The 22,519-nt window shown below is 25.0% G+C and overlaps 1 protein-coding gene across 2 annotated transcripts in view; it reads left to right on the top strand.

Annotated features, from left to right (window-relative positions):
- LOC112603607 (GTPase-activating Rap/Ran-GAP domain-like protein 3) overlaps positions 1-22,519 on the top strand; it is a 357,206-nt gene that overhangs the window by 286,643 nt on the left and 48,044 nt on the right. The window lies entirely within an intron of this gene.

Raw genomic sequence — 22,519 nt, 5'->3', positions numbered from 1 at the left:
GAATATTTCGTAGATAATATTTCGTTTGTTACGGTTTTTTTTTTTTTTTAAACAATTTACCACTTCTTTATAAAAACATTCAGTTTATTTTATTTTATAATTAATTGTTTTTTTTTTCTAACTATTATATTTAGGTTAAATTTTGATACATTGCGTATTATATAACTTTAAAGTTAAATATAATGAATTATTCATGTGATCGAAGATCATACACTATACAACATACGTAATATATTATTTATAGCATAATAATATACTATATTATCTATGTTGTAAAATCATATAAAACTTTTTAATTAACGTTTAACATTGATGGTTTCAGTAGACCTTATAAAATACACATTGCCGTGATTATCTTTTAGTGGGGGTGTAACATTTTAACATTGTCCCCAAAAAGGTTTTAATAAATTTATATAAAAATCATTTCTGTTTTGTTAAACATAAAAATATAATACGTCCAGTCTTGTGTTTGACACAATACTACAACCTGATATTTATCATAAATATAATCACCATTAACCAAAAACCAAAATTGCACTTTTCTTAATAAATAATTTGAATGATAGATGTTATTAATATACTAATTATTTTTCATACTATAACATAGAATGGAACTCATCTTAATAAAATCGTGTATTTAATTAAAACCATTGTATTTTAATCTTTGAATGTCAATTGTTCAATGCTTGATCATTATTAATAAATTATTAGTATTTTGAATTAAAACTTTGTATATGTTACAAAATAAAATAAATTATATTGTAGATCTGGCAATAATTTTTTTTCTCATGGATGACATCTTTATTATGATTAGATAGAAGTTTTATTCATAGGTGTCTACTTCACATTTACAAAACATTTAATATATTAAAATCGTCTATAAAATGTACTATACAATTGATTTATCAAGCATTATTATTTTCTAAAAACATCTTACTGTTAACTTAACATAAAAAATACTGGTATTAAATACCAGATGTATTACTATACGTGTTATTTCGGTTTAAAACACATAAAATACATTAGAACAAAAATAACAACAAGAAGCATAATATCATTGAATTTGTAAAATTTTAAAAGTTTTTAATAATACGCGAACATTGACAAGAAATTTTTTTTTTCATTGTTATTTTACGATAAAAAATGAAAACCTCCATCATTTCATATTATTTTCAAAAATAATAATAATATTATGTATTTTATTTTAAGTATATATTTATATTATTATCATAATAACGAAGAGCGTACAATAAACTAACTAAATCACAGACCACAGCATTTTATAAATAGGAAATCTTCACTGAGTTGTATAATAATACGTTTCTTCATCAATCTAACGCCACGCCGTCATGGAGGTGAGCTCAAGGGGACGGCCGTCATAACGAATATAAGTCCCTGCAATGCTTTGACTACCCCACCATGCGTACGCAAAACCAACAGGTGTATTCTATTATATATTATTCTCTGAGCTATGTTATTCATATCGTTCGTGTGATTCATTAATATTTTTTAACATTGTTATACCATGTGTATACATGTATAATCCATAATACACCGATACAGAAAAATATTAAAACAATTATTAGGATTTAGTAAAATTTAGATATCAAAACTAAAAATAATAGTAACAATAACACAATAATTATTAAAATATCAATCAATTAAATACTATTCATAATAATATAAATACACAACATATGTATTATAGTTAGGTTTGTATTCTAAAGTTTTTCCTAGATTAATGAGTTGATAGAAAACTACTAACCTCCTTCCTAAATGTCTAGGATAATATTAATGAATAAAATCAAATATTTTAAATGATTTAATTCCTATTATAAAAATTGTTCTTCTATTATTAATTTAATTTATAAATATATTTTTCCATAGAAAAAAATGATCAGAAAATTTCTTATATATAATAAGCGTATATACCTTTATAATACATTAACTTTTGTACCTGACTATAGTCTATAAAACAGGCAATAATACAGTAATCGTAATATATTACTTTTTACCAGCATGGTAATGCATATATGGTTAATATTTTTACAATAAAAAATAGTTTGACATAATAATATATTACACAAGGTAAAAACTCATTCAATTCTTTTTATTCGGTTTTAAAATTTTTAAAAAGTAAATTTAAAAAAAACTTTTTTTTTAGCAGATAATAGTATTTAGTAACACCATAATTTAATTTTTTTTATCCATAACATAATCCTAAAACCACTTTTTAATTTACTAAAAAGACATTTTAAACAAAATTATGTACATATTTTATATATATTGTATGCTGAAAATAAAGTCAATCTAAGGTTTGACTAAAATAAAAAATTATAAACAAATTTACGATATTAAAAATGTTTAATTCAAAAAATTGAATCATAAAACCTATATTAAAATTAGCACCCCAAAGCACTATTATGTTATAAAAAATTACAAAAATAAAGAGACACGTGATCTTAAATTAAAATTGCACATCCATTAATAATATAATTAAATTTTAATTTTAATCAATTTATAATAAAAAAAAAAAACTAAATATTAGTTTAAATCGAAAACAACATATTATATTTTACTCCCTTACAATAAATTCTTATCTATTTTCCTTTATTTTTAACACCATACATATTATATAAATATTTTTAATATTTTGTACATGTGAAAATGTGAAATATATATGTTCATCATTTTTACCAGTTTTTTTTAGAAATGCCCCAGTATACTAATGTGTGCTATATTATGTTTGGCCAAAATTTTTTAATTTTGTTCTTAGAGTTCGATGAGTCAAGTACCTAGCTGAAATAATAATTTTACATTTGCTGTACCGTATAACTCCTATAAGAGAAAACTATGTGATAAAGATGTCAGTTGAGTACTGAGAAAATAAAAGTTTTAATGAAATTAATTTGTCATGTTCTACTACTTGTAAATCTATCTAATATTGAAATTAAATAGGTAGTTGCCATATTGTTGATTTTTCAATATGATATATTACACATTAATACTATTATATATTAAATTATTATTTCGTAGTCTCGTAGATATACCCAAGAAATGTATTAGGTATTAAGGTACTAAAATAAATTCATAACAATATTTGAAACACCATGTGAAAATTTTAAGTTTTTTATTAAAAAAATAAAAATCGTTGTTTAGTTTTCATTACATTTAAATTTTTTTTCTTCTACCTTGGTGAAAAATATATGTATAGGTACACTCTACAAACAACTTTTCTGGGATCCACTCGTGGGATTAACTAGGAAATTTTGACGAAATAATAATAATAAAAAAAGACCGTATAACATGTTTAGTTTTACTTCTCCCTAGTGGTATGTCCAAGAAAAACAAAATGGAAATTTACATATTAATACATTTTCACGTATCCCTTTATGAATAAAAATATGTTTACTTTATTCTCTTTATCTGTATTTTTTAGTTTCTATATATTAAACATATTTCACAGACCAATAAACACATATTTCTATATGTATAATAATAGATAACTTAATATGAAATATTATATATGATATTTATATATTATATATCTAATTTAACATTTTCGTTATTTTTATCTAAAATAAAATTGTTTTAATAACTGTTAATTCCATGCCAGTAATCAACAATTAAAATTTAATAACATAAAATATACAGTATAGTTACTATATAATCGCCAAGTTATTTTATCGTTCACTTCAGCAATAACCTAAAATATTTATAAATCTAATATAAAAATTAATTCAAATATGTAAAAGTGAAAATAATCTCTTATTGTGTATAATTAATACTAAATGTAAATACCAAACTCTTTAATTATACCAATAACTAATAAATTAAAATTAAATAAATAAATATCTTTTAACGACAGTTTCAGGTATTTAATGGCTAATTCAAATAATATAAAATAATAAATATTATATAATAACTATCATTTGTTATGAAACAAGAATTTATTCTACAGGATTTGAAAAAACTTTTCATGAAAATTTCTATAAAGGCAATAACCATACAGTTTTCTGCATACCATCCATAGTGTGTGTGTACATAGTAAATGATTATTAAAGTAATGTTTAATATTGAATATAAAAAAATGGTCCTAGCTTATTCTTATACACGCAAACACATATCATTGTCAACAATTTAACACGTCTAGTATAACCACATATTATTTTACAGCTAAATTCATCAAATTTCATTCCTTCATGCCAATAATGCCATTTTGATATTAAAATCTTAATATATTCTCGTACTTTGGATCCCGTAAACATTTTTTTTCATTTATTCACCTGAAAGACCGTAATTTACTTATAAATGTATAAAAATATGTAAAACGTATTTACGTTTTTTAAGAAAATGTTTAATGAGTTTATTTTAAAATGTATTACGTATATAGATCTAAAGAACATAAGGTGAGATATTCAAACTTTAAAAAAAATCCTTATCATGTATTTAAATCTAACAACGCATGTTGAAATTAAAATGATTCTTTTAATATAAAAAACAATCTCTTATTTTGAATCTCTATCATAGACTTAAAAATTGTTATTCGTTCACTTGATATAGTAAGTAATTGGAAGAGGATGAGAATCAAAAAATGATAATAAAACCACTCATAATCGTCTTTAAAATTAAACAAATTTTTTATAAATTAAATTAAAATACGAAATTTGTATTTAAAACCTGTCAAGCAATGAAAGCCAAAACAGAAAGATTTTTAATCCGATTGTTTTTAATTTTCTATTTTACCATTATTATTATTACAACTAAGTACATTAAAAAAAAAAAAAACTATTATAATTTGCCTAAAAATCTATTTTCTTGTTCTCAATAACAATACAATATAATCAAGCAGCCATAGTACTGTAATTACTTTTCGCTTAAATTATATTATATTCAATCCTAAAAATATTAACTCTCTATCATATTTATTTACTTATTTAATTTTATTATTGTCAGGTTATTACATGTCCAGTCATACATATTATTGTTCGCAATGAAGTAGGATAAGTATCAACATGTTTTGATAAAATTATATTAATTTTTTATGTTCATATTATGATATTTATTAAAATACAATTATTATCAGGAAAATCTTGATTTAGTAATAATTACTGTAATGTAGGTACATCGCTTGATATTGCACGAAATTATGCAAATTACTAAATTATGCATTATACATGAATTGATTACTTAAATGTTTGTTATACATTCTGTTATGGTTTATCGTATTATGGGAGATGCTACTTGTTTCAATAACCTTAGACTAATGTTCATCGTGTTACAACTTCTTTTTTAAATATCAGATTAAACACGTTATTAATAAACATGATTATATTTGTTAAATTATTTTAAACAATAATATGAAATAAATTCTTATTTATATTTAATAGTCTATTTTTCAATGTTTTATAATTAATTTATTTTGATTTATCCGTCTAGATTAAAATTTTATATAATTCATTTCGTTTAAAAGACAACAAAAACTGAATTTATATAAGATTATCTTATATGGTATGTACACCTTTCAGGTACATTTGTTAGAAGTGAAAAACTATGATTAATCATTCATTTTAAGTAAATCTCATAAATATCACATAAATAAAAGAATGAAAAAAATATATATTCAGGTGATTATATTTAATAATTATTATAAAATTAATATAATTTAGCTAATTTAAAAAAATAAATAAAATAGCAGTTTAATTGAAAAATAAAAAATTACAGAAAAATATATCAATTATAAAATTATATTTATATGTCAATTTTTGTTTAAATAAATAATTTTTATAATATTGGTTTTTAACTAATTTAATGTAGGTGTATTAGTATTTTTTATCATATTTATTTTTATAGCTTAAATTATAGTCCTAAATTTCTCTGTGCGATAGGTACATATATATACAAACAATATTTTAAAACTTTGTTTTAACTAATTTAATCACTTAATCTGATATTATTAAGTATATTTCCATACAGAAATGAAAATTAATTATAAATGTACTAGGTAGGTAAATAATACACATAGTATCATGCCACTATAAATTTATAAATATTATTTCACATATCTGCACTAAAAATTATTTAAATATAAAAATAGTTTGTTTTTAACAGGTACCTAGTATTTAAATTTATCGCAAAATCTAAACCATTTCGAGTTTAATTTTAAATTTATCTATTGTATTAGAAATTAAAGATGATAATTCATAATTGTTTATAAGCGATAATATAAACATCATTTACTTGTTTACTTGTTCTCCATATATAAATAAATTTGAATATTATTAAGACGAATTGGGTTACTTTTCAAATAATGCGTACTGTAAAATATAAGTATGTGTATTTTTTTTTTTTTTGCCCTAAAAATGATTATAAATTATTGACTGTGTAAACTGCATGATTTAACTTATATTTTGTTTCAAATAGTTCTTAAATGTCTTTTCAGTGTTTGGGTGGGTTAATTTTTGTACATACGTCGTTTTTAAATAAATTTATTCTTGTCATGTTTCTAATTGGGTACCTACAACATTTGGTATGCAAGCTAAATGGTATGGACCGGACCCCGGAATCAATTAGTACAAATGTACATACCACTTTCTAGGTACAAATTTTGACTTTCGAAATTACACTTCCCGGTAGGTTTAATTACTTTTAGAAAACACAGTAAATTATATTATAATATCTACAGTAATTTTGGAAATTCGTTATAATTATTGATATCTTAAACCTTTTTTTTCATTGGGTAACGGCATTTAAGACTAGCCCTTCAAGCATATATTTTTCTATCTCTGTCTTTTGCTGCTTCTCTCCATTTTGTTCCTGATTCCCACCTCTACAGTTTTTGTGACATAGTCTTCCCATCGCAAACGAAATATATTGATATTTATATACAATATTTTAATAACCGATTATATGTAAATAATTTACGAAGATTCCGCACCACTGTTTTTTTTTTTTTTTTTAGCAAAATAGACCTATATAAGCAAATTGAGTCTTATTCCAATAATTATAATTTTAAAACATAAAAGGTAATTTATTATATTTTTTTATTTTTCAAGTCAGTTATAAACAAAAGTTTAAAGCTGTAATTTTTCCTGCGAAATTTTTGAAAACACAAGATTACTTTTTTAATTTCAAGTGAGGTTTTTCTTTTTAACAATAATAAATTAAAAATATAGCTTGAAGGATCCAAAGTTGATTTAGCAATAAAATACAATTTTTTTTTTTAAAACTATGATCAGTGTAAAATCCATGATAGTACGATGGAACGCATACAGATCTATTTTGCTCTAAAAAACGGTAGTGTAGAATCCTCTTAAATATATTAAAGATTATAAATCCAAATTAACGTATTTTAATCATTATATTACTATTAAAACTCAGGTTAATCAAACATGAAATACTTTAATGTATTTTACATTATTAAATTTACGTAATTAAAAAAGAACATTTTATAATAAATTAAAATCGATTATAATTAAATTCGTTATTTTGTCATAATAATTTTTAACTTATATAAAAGTTTACGATCTTATTGATAATATTTTACTATTATTTTAATCGTTTTTAAATTGTTTATTAGTTTCAATTTATATAATATTTATTTATTTTTTGTATAAATACCTGAAAAAAAAAACATAATAATATAACTATTAATCAATGAATGTGACATTAAAATGCAATAGCACTTTAATAAGTATTTTATGCATGTTTAAAATTCTATTACGGCTGAAATTCAAGCTGCGGGTACTTAGCAAAAATGAATTATGGTTTAAATATACGAATATTTCACAGTATGGGGTAGTTTGGGGGTAATGTTGGGTTCAATATAGAATTTAATGTTACTCTTTGCCTAAAAGTCTCCCGTTAGGCTTTAAAATATGTCAAAAATACGTTATTAAAACATGCTACAGGAGTATATATAAATATATATGTGTGTGTGTGTGTGTGTGTGTGTTTAGTATATTTTAAGAAGATTTCACAGAGTTAAACTATTGCAAATAATTTCACTTTGATTTAACAGTAACAAACTTTTTAAATTTAAAAAATAACACAGTTATTAAATATACTAATTTTTTCATAGATAATGACATCATTTTAAAACGATTCCATTATTACAAATAGTAAAAAATGCAAAATAAAATTTACTTAAAACATTCTCAGATATTATGATTCATGATGACAAAACTCACCTCGCGTATAAAGCTGCTAGAGACAGATATTATATTGAAATCAGGAAAAGTAGAAAAACTCTATGTTCTTCAAAATACCGAAAATTTCAATCCATATTTAATATTTAGAATATACATTTTATAACTTTCATAAACATTTACCTTAAATTGTAGTTTTCAATTCTTATTTGATAAAAATAAAAATCATTTCAAAAAATATATTAAGTCGATAACTTTTTAATGATTTGACAAATAAACGTGTTTTGCCATTTTCAAAATACTTTACGGAAATACAAACTGAAAAAAACACTTGGAAACTGAATTTAATAGACAGAATCTTAAAATTTATATTTCAATCAAATAAATTAAAAATTAAAACATGTAAATAAATTTATTAAGCTCTTGGTGGTACAGACAACGAGAGTCTTGATGTCCTGTATTTATGAATGTGTAATATATGTATGTTACATAATCTGACTCATCAGACTTTCCACATATAGGTAGTATAAATAGAATGTATACAAGTAAAATAATTTCTATTCTGCGACAAGAACTAAGAAGCTTATTTCATATTATATTATTTTACTTTCATGTTTTATATTTAATAATGCCATATCGGTAAACGCAACTTCATTCAATTCTTCGACTATGTTTATTGTATAAAATACAGTTCTGAAATCGACACGTCATCTCTTCGAAATATATTTGATTCGAATTAACAGCTGCACACCTTTTGCCGATATATTATATTATCGTTATTAATTTCCAAACAGTTAGTTCATGCATAAGCTTTTATTGCATGATAAATACGTACCATTAAAATAAATTTATAATCGATGGCTAAAATACCAAACATTTTTGATTTATTATAAACATTACAAATTGTATAGGACTGTTTTAATTATTCCATTTTTTCATCATAATTCTAGCGTAAATATATTTTTCTAAGTATCTACATTATTTTGATTATAAAAATCAAGATTAATACATTTAATTAGGTAGTAGGCACTTGTGTTTTTGCTTTTCTAATTAAAACAAACTTATACTCGTACACTTGATATAGGAGTAAATTCATTTTATTTTCAATTATCAATTAACGCGATTTTGATAAACATAATTTAAGTTAAAAATTTCAGTTTATAAAATGTTTATAAATTATAAACTATAGCAATTAAACATACATATACATATATATATATACGAGGTTTATTCCAAAAGTAATGCACAATTTGCTCTGAATAAAAAATTATTTATGTTAAACGAAATAAGTAATAATAGCTCTTCCATATATTCACCTTGATTTTCAAATACATGATTTCCATCGTTTTGAAAGCACTTGAATGCCACATAGAACGCCTATTTTTGTTGAGCTCACGAACTCTTCGGCTCACTTCTTCATTTGAAATATTGATGTCAATGAAACAGATTCCTCTAAGTGGTTCCTTCAGTTTCAGAAATTAATGGAAGTCTGAGGGACTTAAATCCGACGAATACGGTGGGTATTTGAGGCGTTCCCATCCATATTTCTTCAAAAGAGCGATGACTAGTATTCCGCGATATACAGCCGCGCATTATCGTGCAATATGGATACGCCGTGTTGCAACATTCTTGATCACTATTTTTACGGATTTCTGGTCGTAATTGTATGGCAAAAGATGTATTTGTAGTAATTTTTAGTTACACTTTTACACAAGAATTAAACTCAATCAGTGAAAATGTATTATTTCATGCTTATTATAAGCAAAAATTATCACTTGTTTCACTTTTGTTTGCTGGTGGCAAAGTTTTTTGCTCGAGGTGATGTCATTCCTTTCCAAATATTTTACCGCGATTTTAATTCCAGTTCAAAATCGTAAATTCGAGTTTAATTTATTGCTATTATACGGTCAAGTAAACGTTTCTCCTTCAATTTCATAACAAGAGAAGTAGCAGATGTCTTCTGCTCTAGTGACAGAAAATGAGTCACCTAACGTGCTGCAATCTTTCGTTTCTGTAAAACTTCCGTTATAATGCAATGAATGCTTGATTTTGAAATGCTTGTTTCTTTCTCTATTACTCTCATCGTTATTAATCATCGAGTAGGGCTGCGAAAGTAGTCGTGTTAATGTTGTCTTTAGTAATTATAGAGGATCGACTAAAGCGAGGGTTGTTATCAATACTTCTACGACTGTCACAAAATCGCTGTTGCCGTCTTTGCACAGTACCTACTATGATTTAAAGTATCCGTTCCACACACTTCATTTTACATGGCATGAATTTCAGGCACTTTTTTACCACGAATCGTTCGATTTTAATGTATGCATGTTATTCGAACGTAAAAATGTAAATCGATGAATTTTTTTCATTTTTGTTAACGCTATCCGACATCGTTGAATTCTTCAACTTTATTAAAACCACTAATTCTTGTGATCAACATGTTCGTTAATCTTCACGTTACAAATAATTGTTACAAAAATCAGCTGATTATGTCATGTTGTGCGACAGATAAAGCTCGTTGTGAATTACTTTTGAGACACCTCTCGCAATTTAGATATAATATCATACAATATGTCATAATATACATGATAAAATAGAAATTTTTGGCTAATATAAAAAATATAAAATACAATAGTACGTAACATTAATAATAATACATAAAAGTATTCCATGTTAATTTTGAGTTATAAAAATGCTATTCATCTCAAACATAAAATGCTCATAACTTATTAATTATTTTTTTTCCCCAAAAAAAGAGAAAAAAATCTGAACATATTTCTTTTTTGTAATTTATGTTTAAGACATTTAGGTCAAACTAAATACTTTTAGGAATGTTTTTTTTTTTATTTTACAACGCCTAATTGTTTTTAAGTATAGAACATGTTATAATTTTACTCTTAAGTATCTATTCTAATCCGAAAAACCAAAATCTAAATATAAAAATAAGCATAAAAAATTGTTTATTTGATCTATAGGTAATATTTAACCAAATTATTAAAAATCTATCTTAAATTAAAATATACACACAACCCTCTTTTTTTCTTTAAATAATACACATAGGTTAAGTATTTCTTATTCAAGGCTAAAATAAGTTGGGTTTCTAGAAAATTTTTTCTCTAAAACTCATAAATAACACATGATAATAGAACTTTTTGTATTGTATAATTCTTTTAGAGAATGGGCTTTCTTTCATCTATTCTTTAGGATTCAATTGATTTTTTCGAAACTAAAACATTATTTCAGTAACTTTACATTAAATTCCATCAAAAAATAAAAATCCATGAAAATGATCTTCTCGTGTGTATTACATATTATGTGACATCCTACATATGTTTATATTATTTTATAATAATCCTTCACCGATATCGTTGTTGTGTTTTTGTTAATCACATAGTTATTAGCTTTAAACGTAGTTATATATTTTATAATATTCTACGCCTCAACCACAAATGTTATAAAACGATTTTAACTAATGACTTTTAAAAAAATAAACACACATATGTATATATATATATTCATATAATCCTTGTAAAAGGATTTTTATTATTACTACGTCCCAGTGAAATATTCATTATGAAATATAATGGTCATAAATATGATTATATTACATGATTTTTTTTTTCATATTTAAAATAATACACACACACACACACACACACACACGCACTCACACACATATGTATATACATAATTGGTTCACCTATTAAAACGTTTATTACCCAGTGGTTATGTGATGATAAATTATAATATTTATAATAATTATCAGAAGTATTAATCTTATCTAAAAGTGTCCACCCCATACACATAATTAATATCACATAATTTTATTTATTATAAAGTATAAACGCGTTGTAATAAGAATTCATAACAATGATTAAGTGTATAGTTTCCTATCATAAGTTAATCAATATAGCTTTGACTATTCAGTTGAGTTTCGTTGACAATACCAATTGTATTACGATCGCATATTTTTCGAGGAATAAAGTTTAATTTTAACCAATCGATTAATTATAATTTTAAATATCATTGATTCTAACATGTACTATTTCTCAAAAGCAACGGCAATGGAGTCATATTTTTAGTTTCTTTGTACAATTTAACAATTTTGAATTGGGATTGTAATTGTTTTCGTTTAAATTTTAAGCGTTTTATAGCCAAGAAGATTGTTCACGATTTTGTCATTTTATATTCGTTGATTGCCTGCTTACAAGTCGCTGAAAAGTCACATTCTAAAACGGGATAACTTAAAGATATTTTCTCTGCGTAATTACTGTTTAGATAAAATAAATAAGGCGTGACAATGATATATGCGTAGGATTATTACAGCTGAATTATCCGGTCGGATCTGATATATATATATATTCACTAGCAGCCTCAAGTGCGTGCGTGTCTACGTCTGGACTCTGGAAAAGACGTTTGTAATCTGGTCGAATCAATCTTATACTTACATTTAATAATTGCGTTGAAATAATATGTCCAATCAGTTAATAATTTGTAAGATAAGCAAGATTGTCGCTCTTAAGTAGAATTTGAGTAAATTTATAAGTACCCACAAAAAGGATACTATTATAATATAATTATATCCTTGTTTGAATAATTCTAAACGATTTCTAATGTGACTCTTATTAAACAAAATTGAGTTTTATAACTATTCATTATTATAATTATTATTATTTAACAAATTTCCATGCTAGTGTCCACGGTATGGTAATCTGAAATTTGAAATTCAGCAGACAAAATCAATAAATCTTGAATTAGTAGTAAAATGCGTGGTTAAATACATTACTTGACTTAATTTTTTAAATTATCTCGTTTTTTAGTACAATATGGTCCAAAAATATGTTTAATTTTATGCTATTTTTAAATATATAGATTTAATATTCACTAAATTAATTCTTATATACTTAAAATAAAAGTTTAAAATAGTTTTTAGATTTAAATCATTTATTACATATAACACTAAATTGTAATGACTAATGACCAACGTGATCATAAAATTTCACAAATTAAATAAATCCGTATACTGCTCCAAACAAACTAACCACAAATTTAAAATTATACCTGATGACCATCTGAAGTGACTGAAGCGACGTTTATGTCGGATCCCAAAAATATCACATAAATAAAAAAAGGAAGTAATAAAAAAAAAAAAAAAATCATGTTTTGTAATATTACCGATATTTTATGGGTAATTTTTCTCCCAAATGATATGTCAACTATTAATAATAAGTTATTATTGATAACCAACTATACATTTTACGTGTTATAAGCTAATTATAGTATACAGTTAAGATATATTATAAATAAAAATAACAAAAAATAAAAATTTTCGCATATGTAATTTTTACTCTGTACTAAAATACTGACTATAAAAATCAATAAAAATTAGAAATAAGACTTAAAATGTATACAAATAATAGTCATAAATTATGGCTTATAATATTTAAAAATTGAAAAATACTATAATAGATGATGAGTTTTTAAATAGTTTAAATTATTTAATTTTAAAATACCCTCCATAAAAGTTCAATCATGAAGTAAGTAAAACTGTCAGTTTATCATTTTGATTAGTTTATAATCCATTTTAATAATTAGTAAAATAATTTAACGAAAATACATTGTTTAAATTTTCTTCTTTGGTGATACTTTTCACTTAACAAAAAAACAGAAGGATGAAATATAAAAGTCACACAAACTTTTGTAATTTTGCCTTACAATAAACTGTCGGACACAAAATCAAATTACTCAATAACATATTATCATTTATAAACATTTATAAACAATGTTAATCGTAGGTACTCTCGATGAGGCTATTATTATATTTTGTATCGCATATAAAATATTATTTAAAAATAATGTATTACCTTAGTCGTTTTTAAAAAGTATATTTTAGCAGCTTTTACGTTTATTTATTTTTCTATTTTAGAATACTATATTATGTGGTTGTTTAATAATTAATATACATTGTAATATACTATTTGACTGTAACTCAATAAGATGACGTGCGTTACAATAAAATCATAATTTATACATATATATATATATGTATGTATTTATGTGCATCCCGCGAAGTTTTCAGGGAGATCCTGAAAATAGATAAAAGCTCCGTAGATCCGGTGTAATCCGATTTGAATAAGCTTGCATACATTCTATATACACCGCTCATATTCGTGCATAATACATGATTATCCAGGTTAAAAGCGTATCATCTGATATACATGTCATGTAGGTACCCGACTTATATGATATGTACACCATTTTAAAGTGCATTGGTGCAACTATTTTTATGGGTCTTTTTAATTTTGTACACCATATGTTATTTACATAATATATAATAATCTAGTATGTTATATGTCAGTAATTTGAGAGTGATCACTGTTCACTACAACTCTCCGAAAATGTTTGTCAAGTTCTGACACTAAAAAAGTTTATTAGAATAAAATATTATAAGTAGGTAGGTCATTTACACGTACTGTGCAGCGTCAAAAATAATTTCTTTTTAATTCACACCGGGTCGTCGACGAGTAATATACAATATACATATAGTGTGATTCATCAAACATGATGCTTATTCCTATTGTTTTCTTTTAATAATTATGAATTGATTCAAAATATTATTTTTCAAATTTTCAATTATACTTATGTCTTACCAAATTTCCAATTCTTGATATTTTTTTGTACTACCTACTGAAGAAGTATTCTATAAATAAACCAACTTCTTGTTTTTCAAATAAACATATATATATATATATATGTGTGTGTGTGTGTGTGTGTGTGTGTGTGTGTTTCAATAAAGTTTATAATTCTTAAAAAAATTTTATAAATGTTTAAATTAGAGGTAGTATATACTTATTATGCTTAGATCGTTTTCATAATTTTTAAGTATTGATAAATTAATATTAATAACAAAAATAATCAAATCATCTTAATCCCACATCTTTCTGACCTATCACAATCGACCTTTTATCCTTTGTTTATAAAGTTAATCAACTAAAACTCACTAGTTTGAATTTTAATTTTTATATGTTAACATTTAAAAAAAATTGATCCAATAAATAATTAACAATGGAAAAGAAAAAAGTTTGAAATTCATTTGAAAAACAGAAGTTGATATATCTATAGGATACTCTTTAGTAGTAAAAAAAAAATTTTAAAAATTTAAAAATATGATTTTTAAATAAATTTAAAAATTACGAAAATCAGATTTTGATTAATAATAATTACATTATTGAAAAATAATTAGGAGTGAAGAATGCTTATAGTGAAATAAAATAACGATAGACGATGCGCCGCAAATATAGTAAGCACAACTTAAATCCATTAAAAATGTGTTATGGAGAGTTTCAATCTAAAAATTTATAATTTAATTAATAAAATACATTTTTATTGACCTCTTAATCTCAAATGATTTTGAATTTCTATTCATTGATGATAAAAATGAATTTAAGTAAGTTGCAAACATTATCAGCCGGCTTAGGTATAATATATATTGAAGATAAACATGTCGCAGAACTTTTTGAGCATTACATGTAACATTATTAGTATTTAAAAATAGTAAATTACTATTAAAACATTAATATGTAAAGACCCGAAGTTAAGAGGCCAATCGCAACCTCTTGTTATTAGATACCGATCTAATTTACGTAAAGTCTCAAAATATTATCGATCTATCGAAGGTCTCATTATTAAGTTTATGAAAATATTTTGGTTAAATAGTAAAAACTTATTGTACTCTTCTTAATCTACTTATAACTTAATTTATTTCAGTTGCATAATTAAACATTGTCTTCAAAACTCGACTATAAAATTTGAAGTGCTCATTATGCTTTATTAATAGTCTTATCAAAGTTAAATGGATTTCTATAATTTATTATTTTATTTAAAATATTATATGAGGTTTAATGTCTTTCATAAAAGTTGAACTTTTTAATTCATTAAGGGAAAACTTTTTTATACATTCTATCAAATTAGGTTGTTTTCAAGTTTTTTTTTCACTTAAAATTAATTACCTAACTTTACTAAAAAAGTATTAATTTTAATTTTTTTAAGTATCGTATAATTGTATTTTGTTGAAAATGTCAAATTTTGACAAATTGCAATAACAATAAGTACTACTATTTAAAAAAAATAATAAAAATGTTTGCAATAATTATTAGAGGTATTGAATTATATATAATATTTTACATGTTCAATCAATAAAACATATTTTTGTTGCATTTTTAGTATACTATCAACAAATAAGTAATAACTAGCTACCAACAATTTATGTTATCATTGATTTATGTATCGTATTTTGTCGAATTTCAAATACAGCCACCTTTCTGCGTTAGTGGTTTAACTACAGCTTTATTCTATATTGTACCTAACTTGAATCTAAAATATTCATTAGTTCACTATATTTATTATTATCTGGTGCACCGTATATTGATCTCGTATAATTTATATTTTAAATAGGTACAGTTTTGTAGTAAGTAAACTATTTTTTTTAAACCTGTAGCAGAACCACAATAATGCGAAAATGAATAAATAAATATAGGCACCTATCCATATCATTTTGTTGAACGCCATGAAACCTTTTTTATTTAAGTTGAAACGTAAATTGAATGACACTCACTATAAATTTATGTTGAGGTGTAATTTATTATATATTTATATACAACAGTATATTAGTTAATAGTTAAATGGTTTCTTCTTCTTTATCATAATCCAAGATTGTTTTGTACCTATTTTTGACGAGGTTTCGGCGGTTTTCGTGGTTTTTATCCATGGAAAGCTGGTCGTATGATTGTAGATGCTCGTACGGGTATGGAGCCACACAAACAGGTTTTTTGTACGGATACGCCGAGGACGTTCTTAACCTTAAGTGGTTGAACGCATCCAACATAGTAGAATCCTTGAAGAGCCGTTGTAGATTTTCTTAAACAACAATCGGAACACGAGACGCTGTTAGACGTGCGACGGTCGTGACAACAGAGAGCGATCGCCGGCGGCCGATGCTCGTCCGGCGTGACTTGTTTTTCCGTCCTGCCTTGGCCTTTATGGCGTTAGTAGGAGAGTCAACGATATAGGATCTTTACCTGTAGTTGTGGTGGTGGTGGTGACATTTATACCGGTCGTTGCGGTGCCTGTACTTTGTACTGGTGACTGTTGTGTACCGTGTCATACTCATGTTTATAAAATATGGTAGTGGTAAAGATAACACTGTGAGTTACTTCTTCTTTTTCATCGCTTTTCATTCTTAAAAGTCCACCGCCTTTGTTTATATATATATACCGCATAATTTATGTGTATATTTTAAAGTTGTCTTGGTGCATAGTAACGATAGGATAGATAGGGAAAACATTGTAAACATATATGTGTTTGATCGTTCTCTTAAATTATTTTCTCAGTTAAAATTTAATATTAATTTTTAAGCATTTAAAATAAAATAACATCTTTCTTCTAAAATTTAGCAAATTATTATGTATTATTATCATGTTAGCATATAAACTGTAGTAATACAACAACCAAAAAATCAGTTTCCTTGAATTATTCAACGACACGTTTAATTATTATTTTCTCGAGGACTAACAATATGAAATAACACAATTATTATGTACATAATTTATTTTCTGCGTAATATCTTAAAATAACTAATTATTCAGAAGTTTAACTTCATTAGAATTTAATTATTTAGTGTAAAAAAGCTAATTAAATTATTACCACAGTATCACATCACTTAGAATAAAGCATCATTATCATTCTTAAATCGTTTATGGAATGATAATTGATTAGTAGCAAACTAAAATATAAAACACAAAATTATAATCAACAACAAGTCGATAAAAAATTTAATAATATTCAAAGAATATTGATTGTGATAATTTAAAATATATATTTATATACATTTATTAATAATATATATTATGTAGGTATACAATTATTATGAAGTACAGAAATAATTTGCGTAAAACAAATTAGACTAAATGAAACACTTTATATTTAAGTACTTATATTTTTTCAACACCTTGGCATGGAATTTAAATTTGACTTTTAAGCTTTAACTACGTCACAAAATATTATCGTCACGATGATGTGTGATAGTTCATTTGAATAAGAGTGAGCTACGGCTTGAACTGTTTTAATCGAGATCTCGAGCTAGGCGTCATTAAAGACCGCGAGGTGATGAGAAAAAAAGACAAGCGCGTCTTCATAAATCAATTTAATCGTCTCGTGTATGATACACGATGAATCGAAAAACATTATCCATCCGACGAAGGCCGTCAATTAAGTCCTTATCATCACTCAAACTCTCAGAAAACTTTGAAGTGCTGCTGCGGCACATACAATTCTTATTGGCACGTGTGTTAATGACACCAGTCACGCTTGACGTAAAATTTCACATTGCCTAAACTTCAACTATACAGTATAATATTATGTACTAACCAATAGCTATGATCATGAAAATTCCAATATGGTCTGTAATTATTTACGATTATTAGCAAGCATAATATAATGATTTAGTGAACACGCGATATCTAATAAATCTATAATATCATCAAACCACCCACATCAGCTGCTGCTTTCGCATAGTTATGTCTATTTGATTTGAATTAAAAAAACATTTTGGTTTGATATAAGTATCCCCCTCTTTTGTTGATGTGATAAAGTGTTTGTAAATTTTTAACATATTCAATGCAGATTAACTATTCTATACGTATAGTTAATATAAATGTACTAGTAATCATGATAGTGATGCACAATATACCTAATATCATTTTCTAGAATCACAAAACAGCACTTAATGTACCTTAAATATTTAACTCTATCATAGTAAAGCTAAAACGCATAAATTACAAATAAATTTTACCTTAGTTCTAACCGACGCTAATAGACATTAAATCAGTTATCATTATTTTATATTAATTATATAAACAATACAACTCTTTGCAAACAACATGTAATACTATTTTACTTAAAGTTATAGAAATAATTAAAAATATACAGTTTAATTAAGTTGTTTAAAGCATTGTCGTTCCTTATTAAGAGGGATTTAATTTGTATTTATTGTTGTGAAATTTTCTACGAAAATACTAGGAATTATTGTGACAGAGTCAATAAGAAAAATCAGACATAATTCATAATTTTAAGCTACAAAAATCATATTTTATCAACAAAAAGGGAAATAAGTTTTTTTTTAACTAATATCAAGCGATGTATATGAAATATATTTATAACGTCACTCGATTTAAAATATGAGTGTCTAGCATGAGTGACGAATAATTATTACATTCGATACAAAATTGCATACAAATCACATTCTAATTTAATGATGGCATATTTTCCTTTACAAAAGTATATTAAAACAGTATTATTTACGCCAATCCGCTATCATTGAATTAAAACTTTAACTATTTTAACCAGCTCTTGTACAACAATTGAAATATATTTGATCATCCTAGAACATTTTAAACAGTGGAGTAATCTAGTTTGTTATTATAAATACTAAAAGTATACTATTTTAATACTTTCAATTACTTTTTTTTTTTAAGTGTATTATTAATAAACTTATCTACATGAATATACTGACTATTTTACTCTATCCAAATTATACCAGATAATATGTACATATGTGTGTGCGATATTTGACACGTTCGTGCTACAAAATTAACTTTCTAAAATTTAGATTTGTTGCCGGGATGATGTATGAATGAATATTTTTATCATAAAAATAATACTATAGTACATAATTTTATAATATGTATAAAATATACGTTTTCCCCTCTTAGTATCTTTTCCTCATTATCATAGCGTTTAGTACAAAATCTCATCATGATGTTAAACAATATTAATATCATTGGAGCATAATAATAAGAGACGTGTTTTTTAGTACGAAATATTATACATGTTGTATGACGCAGCAAGCCAATGAGGGTAAACGTATATGTATATGAAATAAAAGTTAGAAAGAAATCCTGACTAATGATATTATACCCGGTGTCCTCAGTTGTTGTGTTATTATTTTATAATCTCGTCGCGACCCGAGACTGGAAAATTATTAAAGTTATATTATTTTACGAATAAAACGTTGTCGTTGAAATTTAATACGGTAATATTGAAATAGAAAAGAGTGGAACAGAAATGAACGAATAGTAAGAAAAAATGACAATCTGTCAACTTAAACAGTGGTAAATAAACACAAAGCTGTAACATTTTATCATAATCCATCGAGAAATTTATAATTTCAAAAACAAAATAAACAACATTATTAAGCATAATAGGTATACAAAAGACAACTTTACGTTGAATAGGAGATAAATTAACGTTTCTATTTTTTTTAAATATATTAAGACTTCAACTACATAAATTTTTAGCTTATTTTTTTTTTTAATTAATTACAGGTTATAAGTTACATTGTTATGAGAAAGGAAAAAAATTAAAATAAAAAAAAATATAAAAATATTGGATACATTTTTTTCAATTTTTGACTTAATTTTTTTTTTTATTAAGAAACTTGGCACTTAATTTTATAATGTTAAACAATTTATAAATTGCTATGATGTTTTCTTTTTTGAGAGTTTTTTGTATTGAGGATGGGCTGTTGAGAAATTGATAGGCTTCTGAATTCTGAGTATTTTGGGAAGGTAGTCATTATATGGTCTATTATTAGATTTTTTTTGCCTACGTCACATATTGGAACTGGATCATTACTGATAAGATGTGCGTGGGTAATTTGAGTGTGTTCTATTTGTGCTCGAGTAATGATTATTTCCTCTTTTATTTTTATTTCAGGGAGAAATCTCATTTTTTAATATCGTGTTTTGTGTTTCTTAGTTTTTTTTTGAAAGGGGTAATTTGTTGCAGTATTTCTACCATTCTTTATTAGTTATGTTTTAAATTATGTCGAGTATCTCTGATAATGTTACTATTTTGATTATCACGACAGGCTGCTAATAGTTGGCTATTGTCTCTGCTTTCTCTTTTCTAGGTATAAGATGAAATTATTTACTACATGAATGATATCGATTTATTAGTTCCTGTAATTATTTTTTGTTTATGTTGGATTAGTTTATTTTTCGGGTATGTATTGGATATTAGTATAAAAGCGCTCAAGAAATCACTTTTAATAAAACTACATTTATTAGAATTAAAAAATGAAATAATTCTAAGCGCTTTGTATATGGCGTAGGCTTCAGCTGTAATTTACAAGCGTAGGGTGATAATCGCAAAATGTGGTTTTCCTAGTCAGTGATCATTGAAAAACCTACCTCGTTGTGGTTTTGGGAAGCATCAGTATATATTTTAGAACATTCTTAGAATTGTTTTGACATTATTTACGAGAAGTGGTTTCAATTGATTAATTTGTTTGTACTTCGTTTGTTATGTTCAATAAGCGAAGTATTGATTATTGGTATTTGAAAACCAGAGCCAAGAAGGTAGGAGAAATAAAGTTTTTTTATAGAATAAATAATTATTAATTATAGCTACGTACACAGTACGTCCAGAAAGTAAGTTCCGTTGGGCAATAAAAACATGTAAATGTGTAAATTTTGTTATAAATTTTATTTGAATATAAAATACATGTATTACTCTATTTTTCAACATAGTTACCACCATTATTTAAGCACTTATCATATCGAGGTACTAGTTTTTGTATCCCTTCATCATAGAAAGATGACGCCTGTGATTGTAACCATGCGCTAATAGCCTTTTTCACCTCATCATCTTCGTTGAAGTTCTGGCCACCCATAAATGATTTCATGTGTAAAAAAAAGATGAAAATCACTGGGTGCCAAATCTGGACTGTAGGGCGGATGATTAAATTGTTCCCATGCACGACAATGCCCGCCCGCACACAGCAAATGTGACAAAACAACTTCTTGCAGATTTTGCATGGGAACAATTTAATCATCCGCCCTACAGTCCAGATTTGGCACCCAGTGATTTTCATCTTTTTTTACACATGAAATCATTTATGGGTGGCCAGAACTTCAACGAAGATGATGAGGTGAAAAAGGCTATTAGCGCATGATTACAATCACAGGCGTCATCTTTCTATGATGAAGGGATACAAAAACTAGTACCTCGATATGATAAGTGCTTAAATAATGGTGGTAACTATGTTGAAAAATAGAGTAATACATGTATTTTATATTCAAATAAAATTTATAATAAAATTTACACATTTACATGTTTTTATTGCCCAACGGAACTTACTTTCTGGATATACCTCGTATTTTAAACAATTGGGTTGAGTTTTCTAACAAATAAAATATGTTTTATCGCAAAAATTATTTTTCTTTGAGAGTTAAAAATAAAATAGTCAACTAAAAATAATTTATACAATTTTAATACAATTTTAAAAATATATAAAGATCGATATGTGTTGAGGAGAA

The sequence above is a fragment of the Melanaphis sacchari genome, unplaced genomic scaffold (genome assembly GCF_002803265.2).
Source record: "Melanaphis sacchari strain LSU unplaced genomic scaffold, SCAv2.0 Contig10_pilon_pilon, whole genome shotgun sequence".
In the NCBI taxonomy this organism is placed as follows: domain Eukaryota; kingdom Metazoa; phylum Arthropoda; class Insecta; order Hemiptera; family Aphididae; genus Melanaphis; species Melanaphis sacchari.
This window is presented reverse-complemented; position numbering and strand designations above follow the sequence as displayed.